Raw genomic sequence first — 17158 nt, 5'->3', positions numbered from 1 at the left:
GTGGTTCTTTAGTTCCCTTGAATAGCTTAACAAAATGCCAGTGATCCTTAATTACTTCAGTTTTGTCAAATGTAACTCTCAAAAGCCAGTTGCACTGTGACAATACTCCCCTCCAAACCACCTGAGAACTTTTCAGATAAGAAGATGTGATCCTAGAACAAAATTGTCCTTAGGTGGGTGTCAAGCTCACCCTCTAGTTTGCTCCTAAGGAATATTAGATAAACTCTGATTCACTCACTATCAACTCCTCCCCTCCAAGTCTAATTGACTATTTATAAGTCCCCCAAATTATTTGGTGTGAGAATGTTCAGGATGAAAGAACCCCAAGTAATTGGGTTATCAATGTGCTATTGTTCTCCACTAATGGTTTTTAGTCAGAAGATAAAGGCCAGGAAAAGATGAACCTTGAAGATTATGTATAGTGATCTGATGGGAGAGTGGAAGTCCTGATACTTTTTGTCACAGTGGCCTGCCTTTTATTTTAGAGCATATATTTCCTTGGAGAGTGGCCATTATAATAAAGATCATATGCCTTCAAGGTTCCAATATGGTAGCATTCCAAATAGATGCTAAGGGACAAATAAAATATAGGAATTTAAAGGTGACTTGCCGAGCAGGATTCTTAATTGTATATTCTCCATGACTGTGCTGAGTGTCAGCAATAACTGTCTGAGGAAGGAGAGGTAGGCCGTAAGCAACTAAAAACTGACCTTTTAAAAATTCCCTTTAGGTTCCCAAAGTCCTTCAACTAGGAAATGATGCTCTGGAATGCAAATCCCGTGGACACTTCCCAAGACTTCAGTGGAGGGGCAGCCCCACAGTATCTAAGGCAAGAGAATTTCCCTTTTACACTTTTGTTCCCCTCGATCTTGTGCTAGCTGTGCACCTGTCATGGTAGAAAGCATAGTCAGTGATACCAGTTTAATAACCAAACACAGGCATTAACGCCAAAGGGCTACCGTGTAGGTAGACAAAAGAAAAATGCACCTCATGAGATAATTATACATTGATTGATCTTATACTTTATTCTTTGATTTTAGTATGGAAAACTACGATTCTACCCACTCTTCTGGCAAGCATCCTAATTCTCTCTCTCCTAAACAACATTTACACTTAAATATTAGTGAAAAGTACCTCCAACCTCCTAGGAACATCCTATGATAGAAAAATTATCAATGTACCCTCTGGAAAGATTTTTATAACCTCAAAATTCAAGCTACTGGCTTAATGTCCTGGAAAATTTGTTTCATTTGGCACCTGTTAATCTTTCTAATCTAGCACAGACACTTGAATGAGTTGTAGCTTAAAAGCTCTATGTTTCATGTGCAGTTTTAATTGTTCTCAGCACCATCCCTTTAGGAAGTACTGTCATTAGCCACCTAAACAAGACTTAAAGAGGTCAAGTAACAGCGACCACATACTACACTGAGGACTGAGGCGTAGGATGTTGTGACTCTGAACATATAGAGCTACTGAGTATATGAGAGATAGTGAGGGATAGACAGAGCTGGGACAGCTGCCATTAAGAAGTGGGACAACAGAATTATGACAAAATATCACAATCTAAGATAATTTAGAGAAAAACAAAATAATGACTCTAGATCATGAAGAAAGTTTATGTTTTATGCAGTATACTCTCTGTAATAGATCAAGAGGATTCATAATATATTTTAGATGTATTTCTATGAGAAACAAAATATAGCTCACTGTTTAAATGGATGTTTTACTTATGTGGGAATGGAGCTGGTCCCAAGCAAAATGATAAAATGGGCAAACTTGTCTATCAGTGCCCCTTTTTCTTCTCCATGGTCCATAGTCCACTCTGCTACAATCTGTTTCTAGAAAAAAAGGTATTATTAACCACTTAAAACTTAATAAGACCCACAGTCACTATCAATTTCTTTTCCTTAGAATAGTCACATTCTTAATCTTTTGTATTTGCTAGGGGTGGGGGTTGGGGGGGGGTGGCTTGAACTCATGACCCTGAGATCAAGACCTGAGCTGAGATCAAGAGTCAGATGTTTAACCAATAACCAACTGAGCCACCTAGGTGCCTCTCACATTCTCAATCTAGATGTCAAATATATATATATATATATATATATATATATGTTTCTCATAAAAAAAAAAAGAAAACAAATTCAGCCACCAGAGAATATTAAATTTGGGTGTGCAAACATGGGAAAAAGTAAGAGTCATTATCAGATTTCCCTAAAATCACAATACATAGGCATCTATTCTACTTGGGAACAAATTAAGTCTGCATAAAAATTTTACTTATGAAAAATGCCCCATTTCTCAGAGCTATCTTCTCAGTGAGATATCTCTGTGTTTATTTATAATATATTCCCAAAGTGTCTCTGGGATAGAAATTAAGACACATGAAACCAAACAACAATATGGAAGAGCCATTGAAATATTTTTCCCAGTGAACCACTTATTGTTCTGTGCAAATAATACAGCTTCAATGATTGAACATTGAGAAAAAGATTTTTTTCAGAGTGTTAAGGGCACCATTTGATTGATTCAGTCCACATAATTAGGCTATTTTGCATAGTCCTAATTAGTTATTTTATGTACTTTTTTCCTTCTCATCCCCAGAGGCTCCCATCCAAGTAGCACTCACATTTTAGGAAACTTTTCCTAAAGAGCCCTTAGGTTCCCTATGTATCTGATAATGGTCGTGTTCACAATGCTGAAACTAACGTCATTGATTTTATGACATTATTTCTTAATGAACCCTTTTAGAAAGTAACTAAAAAGTATATAAGTTTCCCCAATTTGAGCTTTGAAATAGGAAGATCAAAGAAAAGGCCTTCCATCTCCTTCTTGTTTCCAGTGAACTGTAGCTCAGTAAATGGTAACAGTTCAGTTCCTAGTACAGAAGACTCTTATGATTAAAAAGAAAAGTACCATTAACAATCATACCAATTTACTTGAATGAAACATCCTATTAAGCAGAAAATGTTCTGAATGCTTCTTGAAAAATGTGTGTTAGTTGAACATTAAGGAGACTTTTATTTTCATTGTTGCAGTTCATAAGTTAAAGAAAATTTTTTTATGGAATCATGTTAGAGTGATCAAAAAACTAAAAAAATATTTGAGTTTAGAAATAAGCAATAAAATCTTTAATCTCTGTTAAGTTGTTAAAATCAGCTGAGGCTAGTTGTGGACAAAAACTATTACTACTTGTTAGATTCATGGTGACATATATGAAATTTGTTAATTAGCTCAGTACCTCCAATAACTAATGACATAATTGGTATTATCATGTGTGCAACAGTACTTTCATAAAATACTAAAAATACTCTTAAGATAAAAGCACCAAAAATTCCAGCACTTAATATTTAAATATTATTTAACAATATTCAGGCGTGCCTGGGTGGCTCAATGTGTTAAGCGTCCTACTCTTGATTTCGGCTCATGTCATGATCTAATGATTCATGGAGTCAAGCCCCATGCTTTGAGCTCTGGGCTGACAGTGTAGAGGCTGCTTGGGATTCTCTCTCCCTCTCTCTCTGCCCCTTTCCTGCTAGTGCACACACATGCACGCACACACACATGCACACACACACTCTCTTCTATCTCAAAAATATATTAAAAAAAAAAACAATATTCAACCATTGTGTATTATGAAACTAATATGTCCCTGACACTAAAGTTCAGAGACCAGAAGATTCCTAAAGATATTTGTTCTTGACCTCCAGAGGCTCAAACTCTAATAAAGAAATTAGACTAAACTTGAGAATCATAATTGTGTGTAAGAGCAATGACAGACATATGCATAGTTCTCTGAATACAAGAAAAATAGAGTTACTACCAGTGGAGTAAGGAAAGTCTTCACCATAGAGGTGACATCTGAGATGGTTATAGAAGTAGGTTGAAGGATGTCAGAGAGGTACAGAAAGTTATTCTGATAGAACAGTATGTACAAAGAGGTGAAGTTATGAGGGGGCATAGTGTGTTCAGGGGAAATGAGTGTCTAGCAAAACGCTGCACACATAGTTGGTGTTCACTAAATATCTCTGGAATGAGGGGTGCGTGGGTGGCTTAGTTGGTTGAGCATGCAGTTGGTGAGAATAAGCCCTGTGACCAGCTCTGCTCTGATGGTGCAGAGCCTCTTTGGAATTCTCTCTCTCCCTCTCTCTGTCCCTCCCCTGCTCATGATCTATCTCTCTCTCTCTCTCTCTCTCTCTCCCCTCCAAAAATAAGTATTTAAAAAAAAAAAAAATATATATATATATATATATATATATATATCTGCAATGAGTTAGTAAAGGGTAAAAGTAAGAGATTATATTTCACTAGAATATAAACAGTATATATGAGTAACAGGAGGCAATTTTGGAGAAATAGTAGTAGATGTCAATTTCCAAGGAGCATCGTTCTTACACTATATAGTACTCTCAGAAGTATTTTACTGAAATGAATCAAAGTTTAGATATGGAGACACTTTGAGCCAGCTATCTATTTCTGCATTGAAAATTTTCAAACTTAATGGCTTAAAATACCAAAAGAATTTTACTCACAAATGTGCGATTTGGGGTAGAGCTTGGAAAGAGAAAGCTACTGTCTGCTCCACTCAGCATCTTCAGTGTCTATATGCATCTGAAAACTTGCTTGCTCACACATCTCCTAGTTGGTACTGGCTACCTGGGGAGACCCTCAGTGGGGCTGTCAATCAAAAACTGAACACATGACCCTCTGCTTAACCAGAGCTTCTCATAACATGGTGGTTGGTCCTAAGAGAAACGCAGGCAGAAACGATGTAATTTTTACATCTAGTCTTTGAAGTTGCATGGTATCATATCTACCATACTTTTATGGTCAAAACAGATACCATCCCTTCCAAGTTGAAAGAGAAAGAAAATAGATCCCTAGTCTTGATGGTGATATAGCAAGCATTGGAAGAGTATGGAAGACTCGAAATACTTCTTTGAACATTTTTGGACAATAAAATCTACCACAAATGGCTTTTCCCCTTTCATATAATAAATGAAAAAAGTGACAGCTACAAAGTAGGTGTATAACATTTTTTTAATGGACTCAACAGTAAAGACCACAAAATTCATCTTGTTTGGTTAGCTGAAGACTTACCAATTATCTTACTATATTATATTTGCCAATTTACCAATTTGATATTTTAAGCTTCATTAGAACAGGAGATGAGTCTTTTGTTTAATCCTTGTATCTCCAACACCTGGTGGGATCCTGGCATTTTTATGGATATTTAATTGATATTTACTAAATAAATGAATGCACAAGTATATATAAACTTATTATTTTGAACCACTACCTCCTAAATAACTGACTTCCATAGTAAGGTCTTTTTACATTGAATATATGTTAGAAGCCTGACAGCAATTTTCATAACTATGTAATTTCTAGAGGTGATTCACTCATGAATGATGATAATTAAGAGTTTTAAAGAATTATAGTCTTGCCAAAATGAGAGAGCGGGTGTTGTCAATAGCAAATATTGTTTTGTTTGTATTTATCAGTATTTTCCTTATTCCTTAGTAAAAGGGATTGGCCAACTGAAATCCGAACAAGTTTTAAAAAATAAGATAGGTTACAAAACCTTTGTATTGCTCTCTTACAAAATTTACCCACCTTCTTCCATATCTGAAATATATCTTGGAGTTAATTCAGTTACTGCAAATACAATATTTAAGTACATGTTATCTATAATTTACTTTAAATATACTTAAGATGGAAAACAAAACACCTCAATCTATTAATATGTGTACTATGTCAGGCTCCTGGGTATCTCAGTCAGTTAAGCATCCCACTGCAGCTTAGGTCATGATCTTTGGGTTAGTGAGTTGAAGCCTCTCATGGGGCTCTCTGCTGTCAGTGCAGAACCCACTTCAGATCCTCTGTCTTCCTTCCTCTCTCTCTGCCCCTCCCCCCTCTCAAAAATAAGTAAACATTTTTAAAGATATATATGGGTACTCCTATCTTACAGTTGCTGCACAAATGCCTGATTTATGTTGCATAGTCCCCCTCCCTCCCTCTCCCCTCAGCTCAATGGAAATGTATGGAAATTGGCAAGAACCTGATCTGTAGCAGGTTTTGTCATTTGTGGAGTACACCAGACTTTTATCTCCTCACATGTTAAAGCTTAGAATGTATGAATTGGAAGATTTACATTCTGTGCTACATTCGTTAGTTATAAGACTTTTGAATGATTTACTTTGAAATGCGGCATAAAGTTTGGTTTGCTAATCAATAAATGTTTAATCTAATTTCATAAACTATTACCACGGAGGCTTGTCAGTTTCAATTCCCTTCAATAATACTTAGAGCTAACAAGGATGAAATTACATTGTAAGCAAATTTGGAGGAGCATGTGATAAGGTTTGAATGCTTTTCTTTTTGATTATGGAAAGATATTGTCAGTGAATTCCATATAGCCCCTTACCTCCTCAAAGCTAGTGAGTCTTGAGTGACACAAATGTTGACTATGCAAACATATTAATTAGTCCTAAAATGACACCAATAGTGATTTTTTGATCTATTAATTTGTTAAATTTCTGGTAAATTCTTAAGAATATAGCATTAGTAAAAGTGTAGCAGGGAGAATGGGAACAAGGAGAACTTGCCCTTGCTTTGTCATTTGGGAAGTTTTGTACTAGACAAGCAACTCGACTTCTCTGGGCCTAGAGTTTCAGTATTTTTTGTAAGTTGAGGTCGATAAGATCATCCTATATTCTCCTCGAGCTTTTGACACTTCATGCCTCTGTTGCACAAAATAGAAACTCAATAAATGTATATTCAATGATTGAAAACTAAATGAATAAGTGAACATACTTAGTCTAACATCATTTCATATTTCTCCAAACAACAACAACTGCTATGTACATGTCATAGAAGTATAAATTTGGAGATACCAGGTGATCATTTCCAGAAGAACCTTTTGATAGTGCAAATGTCTGGAGTGAGGGCAAGTTTCATGCTTTTTAAGTAAATGAAGACGACACTGTAGATGGTGCGAAGTGGAGGAAGGGTGAAGTGACAGTAAATGAAGTCAGGGAGGAAACGGAGATGGGTTGGCAGGAGTGCAGATCGTGTAGGGTTTTAAAAGTTATATTCTAAAGATTGGGCTTCAGTAGATCAATTTACACTAATTCAACCCAAAGAAACTTCTGTTAAAAAAAAATTCCAAGTGATCATTTGTTGATGTAATACTGAGTTAACTGACGAGATTATTTATGTCTGCAGATTAATATATTCACTCTCATAAGAACTGTGAAGGCTGAATATAGATAATGAACAATAAAGACACTTGTAATTATTCTTAGGTACTCAGTTTTGTGCAGCAAGTTGCTAGGAATTTCCAGGAAATACTATTTTCCAAGTGTGATCTCTGCACCTATGACAGCAAAATGGTTCCTCTGGCCTGGTTGGTGGATACAGAAAATTCTGGGGCTTCATCTGAAGAAGGACTCAGCTGCAGTCCAGTCTGTAGGTGATTTGTTTGCCAATATGACTTGTGAAAAGAGATATCTCAGTATCATTTTCATTTGCATTTTTCTGTTAGTGTGTCTGAAAATCTTTTCCTATGGTTATTGGCCATTTGAATTTGTTCTTCTGTGGCTTGTGTATTTAACCAATCCCTTACCTATTTTTATTGTCGTTTGTCTTTATGCTACCAAATTTAAGAGTTGGTTATATACTGTGAATTTTAAGGCTTTATGTTTTATGTACACTGAAGTTTTCTTCTAATCAATCACATATGTGACTTCACTCATGGTATGTTTATTGAAATTCCAATTTTTCTCTATCAAATTTAAATGTGTACTTTTGCTCCTTGGTGTCTGAATATACCATCTTATTTTAAGAGACCTCAAACTTATAGATTATACAAATATTCTACAAACATTTTTCCTAAGAGTTTTGTTTTCTTTTGTTTTACTTACTGATTATTTATTTATTTGTCTCTGTGTGTTTGTGTATTTATGCATAACAGTATGAGGAACGGAGCGCCTGGGTGGCTCAGTCAGTTGAGCTACTGACTCTTGGTTTCAGCTCAGGTCATGGCGGGCTCTGTGCTAACTATGGAGCCTGCTTAAGATTCTCTCTCTCCTTCCCTCTCTCTCCCTCTCTCTCCCTCTCTCTCCCTCTCTCTCCCTCTCTCTCCCTCTCCCCTCTCCCCCCAGTTACATGCCCTCTCTCTCAAGAAAAAAAAAGAAGAGAAAAGAAAAGAAAGAAAAAGAATATGGAGGAGATCAAACTCTCTTGTCTTCCAGAAGGAGAGACATTTTTAATACTACTACTGGTAAAAATAAATCATCATTTTGCAGTGAACAGAAATAGTTACTTTACCTTGCATACGTTTACATACACATGCTGTAGCCTATAACTAAAACTTCTTTTCTGTTTTACTAATTTCTTCACACATCCCTAAGCCAATATTTTGTTCTTGAATATTTTTCTTTTAGGAAAAGTATAGATTACTTCAGTCTAATTCCAAAGAAAATATTTTAGAACCTCTAGGTAAAATTTCTTGTAATTCCTATATTAATTTAAGAAGAATTTTCACTTTCATGATATTAAGTGTTCCCATTACGAACATGGTACATCTTTCCTTTAGTCTACGTTTTGATTAGTTCCCTTCAGAAATATTTTATGGATGTCTTCATATAGGTCTCAAACTGGTCTTTTTAAGATTGTTCCTAATTATTTTATAGTGTTTGTTGCTGTTTTGAATAGGATAATTCCATTTCCATTTATAGCTAGTTGCATCACATATAAAGAATAGGTATTGGTGACTGTACACTTTTAAGGTACATAACCACTTTGAAAATTCTCCTTAAAGTGACTAGAAAATTTTAGATTTCTTAGATTTCAATTTTTAGCAAAAATTTGGATAATTTTCTTCCAATGTTAATACTAATTAATGTTATTTTCTTATTACATTTGCTAAAATATATTTTTTAATTTGAATAATAAGAAAATGGGCTTCTCATTGTTTACAAGTAAACACTATCCTACTCAAGTAATTTCTTATTTTAGTCAGCATTAAGAATATCTGCTAAATTTCATCAAAGAACTTTCAGGATCTAGGGTGATATGAATTTGGTTTTCTCCACTATTATCTTGGCATCATGAATTGTGTTTTTCTTGATTTTGTACTCACCCTCATATTCCTGCAATCCTGTCTATGAATGTCTCACTTCTAAATTCCAATTGATAATTTTATTTTCATCTATAATTCAGAGTACCATTAAACTATATTTTCTTTCTCTGTGTATTAATGTTTTGATATTAATGTTATTTTTATACAACAGATTTAACAGCTCTCTCATTTTCTTAATGTAATTTAAATAAATTAAAACTATCCTCTAAAATTTAGAGAAAACTCATCTTCGAAACTCTGCTTATGGTTCCTTATTTAGAGACACATTTTACAATTTCCTTTCTAATCTATTTTACAATAACTGATTTCTCAAGTTTCTGCTTATTCATGAGTCAGTGTTGGTAATTCATCTTTTTGCTAAGAAAACATCTACATAATCTAGGTTTTCAAATTAGAGTATTTTTATAATTCTTTAAATCTCACTTGTATATGCATTATATCTCCATTTTCATCCTAATGTATATTTTTTACTTTTACCTTAACTGAGCTTACAATTTATATTATTAATCTTTTAAAGAATCTGTTTTCAGATTTATTTACAGCTTTTTTAATTTTATTTTCTCAGATAGTAGTTTTCTGTATTGTCTCCACTACTTTGTTTTAGCATATTTTGTTTGTTCTGCCTGATTTATCAAGATAAATACTAAGTTCTTGTATTTTTTGTCTTTTTTCTTTAATAACAAAGCCATTTTAAAATGTACAATTTTCTATGAGAATGGATTTAACTGTGTCCCATGAGTTTTAGTGTAAAGAATTTTCCTTTGATAACTTTCTACTTTGTCATTTCACTTTTGAATTCATGTTGCAGAGACTGTTTCTTAAATTCCAAGTAGCTAATTTTTAAGAACTTCTAGATTGTTAGATTAACTATCTGAGAACATGATCTATAAAATCTCTACTTTAAAGTGTTTACATGTCCTGACCTTAGGGGGAAAGCTCTCAGATTTCCCCATTAAGGATGATATTAGCAGTGGGTCTTTCATATATGGTTATGATCTTGATCCTTCTATCCCTAGTTTCTTGAGGATTCTTATCAAAAAAGGGTGCTATACTTTGTAAAATGCTTTCTCTGCATCTATTAAGAGGATCATGTGGTTCATGTCCTTTCTTTTATTGATGTGATGTATCACATTGATTGTTTCATGGATATCAAACCAGACCTGTATCCCAGGTGTAAATCCCACTAGGTTGTGGTGAATAATTTTTTAATGTATTGTTGAATGGGTTGGCTAGTATCTGGTTGAGGATTTTTGCATCCATGTTCATCAAGGAAATTGGTCTGCAGTTCTCCTTTTTTAGTGGGGTCTTTATCTGGTTTTGGAATCAATGTAATGCTGGCTTCATAGAATGAGTTTGGAAGTTTTCCTTCCATTTCCTTTCATTTGAACAACTTCAAAAGAATAGGTGTTAACTCTCCTTTAAATGTTTGGTAGAATTCCCATGGAAAGGCATCTGCCCCCAGACTCTTGTTTTTTGGGAGATTTTTGATTAGTAATTCAGTTTCTTTAATACTTGTTATGGGTCTGTTCAAATTTTCTATTTCTTCTTGTTTCAGTTTTGGTAGTTTATGTTTCTAGGCATTTGTCCATTTCTTCCAGATTCCCCTATTTATTGGCACATAATTTATTGGCTCATGATAGTCTCTTATTATTGTTTACATTTCTGCAGTGTTGGTTGTGATACTGCCTCTTTTATTCTTGACTTTATTTGAGTCCTCTCCTTTTTTGATCAGACTGGCTAGGGATTTATGAAATTTGTTAATTCTTTCAAAGAACTAGCTTCTGGTTTCATTGATCTGTTCTACTGGTTTGTTTGTTTGTTTGTTTTTTGATAGCATTGATTTCTGCTCTAATCTTTAGTATTTCTCATATTCTGCTGATTTGGGGTTTTATATTGTGTTCTTTCTCCAGCTCTTTAAAGTGTAAGGTTAGGTTGTGTATCTGAGACCTTTCTTCCTTCTTTAGGAAGGCCTGGATTGCTATATACTTCCCTCTTAGGACTCCCTTTGCTGCATCCCAGAGGTTTGGGGCTGTGGTATTATCATTTCCATTGGATTCCACGTACTTTTTAATTTCCTCCTTAACTTCTTAGATAGCCCATTCATTCTTTAGTAGAATGTTCTTTAGTCGCCAAGTATTTCTTATCTTCCAAATATTTTCTTGTGGTTGATTTTGAGTTTCATAGCATTTTGATCTGAAAATATGCACGATATGATTGCAATCTTTTTTGTACTTATTGAGTGCTGATTTGTGTCCCAGTATGTGATCTATTCTGGAGATGTTCCACTAGAGAACATCTCCAGATATGTGCTAGAGAAAAATGTGTATTCTGCTGCTTTAGGATGAAATGTTATGAATATATCTATCTGCTATGTCCATCTGGTCTAGTGTGTCATTCAAAGCCATTGTTTCCTTGTTGATTTTCTGTTTAGATGATCTGTCCATTGCTGTAAGTGGGGTGTTGGGGTGTTGAAGTCTCCTACTATTATGGTATTATTAGCAGTGAGTTTCTGTATGTTTATGATTAATTGATTTATATATTTGGGTGTTCACACTTGGGGCATAAATGTTTACAATTGTTAAAACTTCTTGGTGGATAGACCCCATAATTTTGGTAATAATGCCTTTCTTCATCTCTTGTTACAGACTTTATTTTAAGATCTAGATTGTCTGATATAAGTATGGCTATTCTGCCTTTCTTTTGGTGACCATTAGCAAGATAGATGGTTCTCCATCCCCTTACTTTCAATCTGAAAGTGTTGTTAGGTCTAAAATGGGTCTCTTGTAAACAGCAAATAGATGGGTCTGGTTTTCTTATCCATTCTGTTACCCTATGTCTTTATATTGGAGCATTTAGTCCATTGATATTTAGAGCGAGTACTGAAAGATATGAATTTATTGCCATTGTGTAGCTGGTAGACTTGGAGTTTCTGGTGGTGTACCAGAGTTTCTGGTGGTGTCTTTGTTGCTGTTAGTCCACTCTTCCACTGTTATTCAACACAGTATTGGAAGTCTTAGCCTCAGCAATCAGCCAACACAAAGAAATAAAGACATCCAAATAAGCAAGGAAGAAGTCAAATTTTCACTCTTCACAGACGACATGATACTCTATGTGGAAAACCCAAAAGATTCCAAAAAAACTGCAAGAACTGTTCCATGAATTCAGCAAAGTCACAGGATATAAAATCAATGCACAGAAATTGGTTACATTTCTATGTACCAAAAATGAAGCAACAGAAAGAGAAATCAAGAAATCAATCCATTTATAATTGCACCAAAAACCATAAAGTACCTAGGAATAAACCTAACCAAAGAGGTGAAAAATCAATACACTGAAAACTATAGAAATCTTATGAAAGAAATTGAAGAAGATACAAAAAATTGGAAAAAATAGTCCATGCTCCTGGATTAGAAGAACAAATGTTGTTAAAATGTCAATACTACCCAAAGCAATCTACATATTCATTGCAATCCCCATCAAAATAACACCAGCATTCTTCACAGAGCTAGAACAAATAATCCTAAAAAGGCCATGAATAGCCAAAAAGAAAACCTTTTTCTTCCTGAAAAAGAAAACCAAAGCTGGAGGCATCATAATTCCTGACTTCAAGATATATTACAAAGCTGTAATCATCAAGAAAGTATGGCACTGGTGCAAAACCAGACACACAGATCACTGAAACAGAATAGAGAACCCAGAAATGGACCCACAAACATATGGCCAACTAATCTTTGACAAGCAAGAAAGGATATCCAATGGAATAAAGACAGTCCCTTCAGCAAATGGTGTTGGGGAAACTGGACAGCGACATGCAGAAAAATGAACCTGGACCACTTTCTTACACCATACACAAAAATAAACTCAAAATGAATGAAAGACCTAAATGTAAGACAGGAAGCCATCAAAATCCTTGAGGAGAAAGCAGGCAAAAACCTCTTTGACCTTGGCCACAGCAACTTCTTATTCAATATGTCTCTGGAGGCAAGGGAAACAAAAGGAAAAATGAACTATTGGGACCTCATCAACATAAAAACTTCTGCACAGCTAAGGAAATATCAGCAAAAGTAAAAAGGCAACCAACAGAACGGGAAAAGATATTTTCAAATGACGTATCGGATAAAGGGGTAGTATCCAAAATCTGTAAAGAACTTATCGAACTCAACACCCAAAAGACAAATAATCCAGAGAAGAAATGGATAAAAGACGTGAATAGACCCTTTTCCAAAGAAGACAAAAGATGGCTAACAGACACATGAAAAAATGCTCAATATCACTCATCACCACGGAAATATAAATCAAAACCACAATGAGGTATTACCTTATACCAGACAGAATGGCTAAAATTAACAACTCAGGCAACAATAGCTGTTGGTGAGGATGTGGGGAAAGAGAATTTCTTTTGCACTGCTGGTGGGAATGCAAACTTGTACAGCCACTCTGGAAAACAGTATGGAAGTTCCTCAAAAAGTTAAAAATAGAACTACCCTACAATCCAGCAATTGCACTGCTGGGTATATATCCATGGGATACAGGTGTGCTGTTTTGAAGGGGCACATGCACCCCAATGTTTATAGCAGTGCTATCAACAATAGCCAAAGTATGGAAAGAGCCCAAATGTCCACTGAAAGATGAATGGATAAAGAAGACGTGGTATATATCTACAAAGTAGTATTACTCAGCAATCAAAAAGAGTGAAATCTTGCTATTTGCAACTACCTGGATGGAACTAGAGGGTATTATACTGAGCGAAATTAGTCAGAGAAAGACAAATATCATATGACTTCACTCATATGAAGAATTTAAGATACAAAACAGATGAATATAAGGGAAGGGAAGCAAAAAGAATACAAAAACAAGGAGAGGGACAAACCATAAGAGACTCTTAAATACAGAGAACAAACTAAGTGTTGCTGGAGGGGCTGTCAGTAGGGGGATGGGCTAAAAGGACAAGGGTCATTAAGGAAGACACTCATTTGGATGAGCACTGAGTGTTATATGTAGGGGATGAATCACTGGAATCTACTCCTGTAATCATTATTGCACTATATGTTATGTAACTTGAATGTTAGATAGATAAATAAATTAATTAATTAATTAGTTAATTAATTAAAAAATAATTTTTTAAAGTAAATAAAATGTTTGCATTTATTCTTTGTCAGCAAGCAGAAGACTGATTTTAAAAATATTCCATGGACATAAAAAAATAAATTGCTGTCTCTGTGCAGAGTTCTCTATATTCTCTATCTCTCCATGTTTTTTCCTGTGCCTACACACACACACACACACACACACACACGCACACTCAAGTGTGATTATTAAATTTCTTCTTATCCTAACTTCTTTTTGTTTAACTGACTTGTCCTAATGATTTTAATTGCATAAACATGTTTCCCATTCATATATGCAATTTTTACTATAGTTTGTTTTGTTTACTTATTTGATCAAATTACCGTTGATTATTCTTTTCCTATGTTACTTGACTCCCTCATCCCCCCTCTTTCTTGCATGTTTATCTACATTATCTCTTGTCAATATAAGCCCTCCCTACCTCCTACCCTGTAATTCACGTTAGAAATCTAGTATTTATTACTATACATTTTTCTTCATGCTCATATAATCATACATAAACCAATCAAATATATTCATGCATACCAACTTATAATTATCTAGATTTTCCATTGCTAGTTTTATAAAAGTGTGATCAAATTATATATAATTCTCTACATTTTGCTTCTTTTACTCATTAATACCTCACAGAAATATCTCCAGGTCAACTTATATAACTTGTATTAATTTTCTCCAATTTTGCATACAACTTCCAAAGCACAGATACAGCAGAATTCATTCAATAATGCCTCTATTCATTATGCATTGTTATTTTCTTTTTTATATTTTTCTTTTATATTTTTTATATTTTTCATTTTATGTTTTTCAAACTTGATTTCACTTATTTGATCCAATTACTGTTATCATTTTCCCTTGTCAGTTTAGAAGTTCTGAAGTTTTATGTTCTAGTAATGGTTACCCATGACTTTCCATGGGCACTCTGTTTCTCCAATGCATTCCTTTCCCTTTGCTTTCAGCTCAGGTGATGCCAATGCCACAATTGGTGGGAAACCTGCAGTCTCTGGCCCTCTGAGCAGGACATGTACCAGCTTCATATTTTTGGTCACCTATTAAGTCCTCAATAGAAAACCCCTCTACTCTCATCAATTATAAAGGTTAATATCTTTCTAGTTGAAGAGATAAAGAGAACCCTCCCAAACTCCTTGGCTTCTGGGGAGCAACGTGGGGACCTGAGAGACCAGTAGGTTGTTATAAGACCACAAATGTGGATGGAAAGATGCTAGCTTTCTTCTCAGTGCTCCACAGATCTCAGTGGAACAACCCCTTTTCAGGAAGCACAGAGCTCTAATTTGTTTACGATATTTTCTCTCTAGGATGCAAGTTGTAGGCAGGCCCAGATAAGAGTAATGTCCTGCAGATGTGCCTTCTGCCAAGACCTCGGCAAAGTGAAAACCTGGTTTTCCTCTCCCAGGCTCAGTTGTCTTTGGAAGGTGCTCTACTCAGGATGAGTAATTGTAAGAGAAGGCAGAGGGCAGCAAAAGCATGCACTTAGCTTGCCTCTGTCTCTGAACTTGCTCCTGTTTCTACATCTCAGATATTAACTATTATTTATGACTTACCTCAAATGATATCACTTCCATAAGTCTTTTCTTGCTGGAGGAAGAGACGACCTTCTAGATGTGACATCTCTTACCTGTGAATCAGAGGACATGTCCCTCTCTAATGTTCACTCTTCAGATTGTGGGTAATAATAATGGCAGTCATTTATTTAGTGTTTACTGTATGCCGAGCACTGTGCTAAGCACTTCATATGTACTTTATATATTCAGCTTTGTGCTGAATACCCATGTGCTTGATTAGGGACTGAGTCACACAATCTCTCTAGCCCCCTCACACCAGAATCTGTTTGTTGCTGCTGGAGCTTTTTTGTGAATAGGCTGATTACCTAGTCACATAATTAGAAATGGTCACTTGGGGCGCCTGGGTGGCTCAGTCGGTTGAGCATCCGACTTCGGCTCAGGTCATGATCTCGCGGTCCGTGAGTTCAAGCCCCGTGTGGGGCTCTGTGCGGACAGCTCAGAGCCTGGAGCCTGTTTCGGATTCTGTGTCTCCCTCTCTCTGACCCTCCCCGTTCATGCTCTGTCTCTCTCTGTCTCAAAAATAAATAAACGTTAAAAAAAAATTAAAAAAAAAAAGAAATGGTCACTTAGAAAACACATTGAACATCTCAATTTTACTTAATAGTAAACCAAATCAAAGTAAGCATGAATAATCTGGCTCCTTCACTGGCTAGATGTCATTATCATAGGTAGACTTAATATTTGGTTCCAAATGCAAAGAAAGCTTCAGCTGGCTGTAATATTCTTATTTCCATCTGAAAGTCACTAACCACTTCAAGCCCTTGATTTACTTTTGTAGCAGTTTTCATTGTCCCTTATACAGATGAAGTAAAATACAATTCCTTATTTGACCATATCAGATGGAATTTGCCTATGAACAAAGTAATATATTAGATCAGAATTTTACCATCAGGATGATTGATATATAATTGGTAGTGATGTGAGACTAATTTCTTCTTGATATAAACAACATAAAGTAAAATCGCTACACACCCAGTACAAACATTTTTCACATATGCTATCATAGTGCTTTGTATAATGAACTACTCAACCGAGACCCAGAGTATCCTTTCATATCATATCTATAGCTTATATCTTACAAAACCATTGCAAGGTAGAATGTGATGATTCCCAACTCTTGGAGTTGCAGAAATGGTCATGACTCATTGTACTTGTCACATTTGTGAACCCCTGCTTGCTCTCCTAAAAGGATGTATTCCTTTAAATTTTAGAGTTGAGTTACTTTTTAAAAAATATTTTCTAAATTCTGTAACAATTTTTGTGCAATCCAAAACACCAAATGAGGTTTGAGGCTCACTAAATGCAGAAT

This window comes from Panthera uncia, chromosome D1 (genome assembly GCF_023721935.1).
Source record: "Panthera uncia isolate 11264 chromosome D1, Puncia_PCG_1.0, whole genome shotgun sequence".
Taxonomy (NCBI): domain Eukaryota; kingdom Metazoa; phylum Chordata; class Mammalia; order Carnivora; family Felidae; genus Panthera; species Panthera uncia.
The sequence above is the reverse complement of the archived record's forward strand: the minus strand, read 5'-3'. Positions refer to the sequence as shown.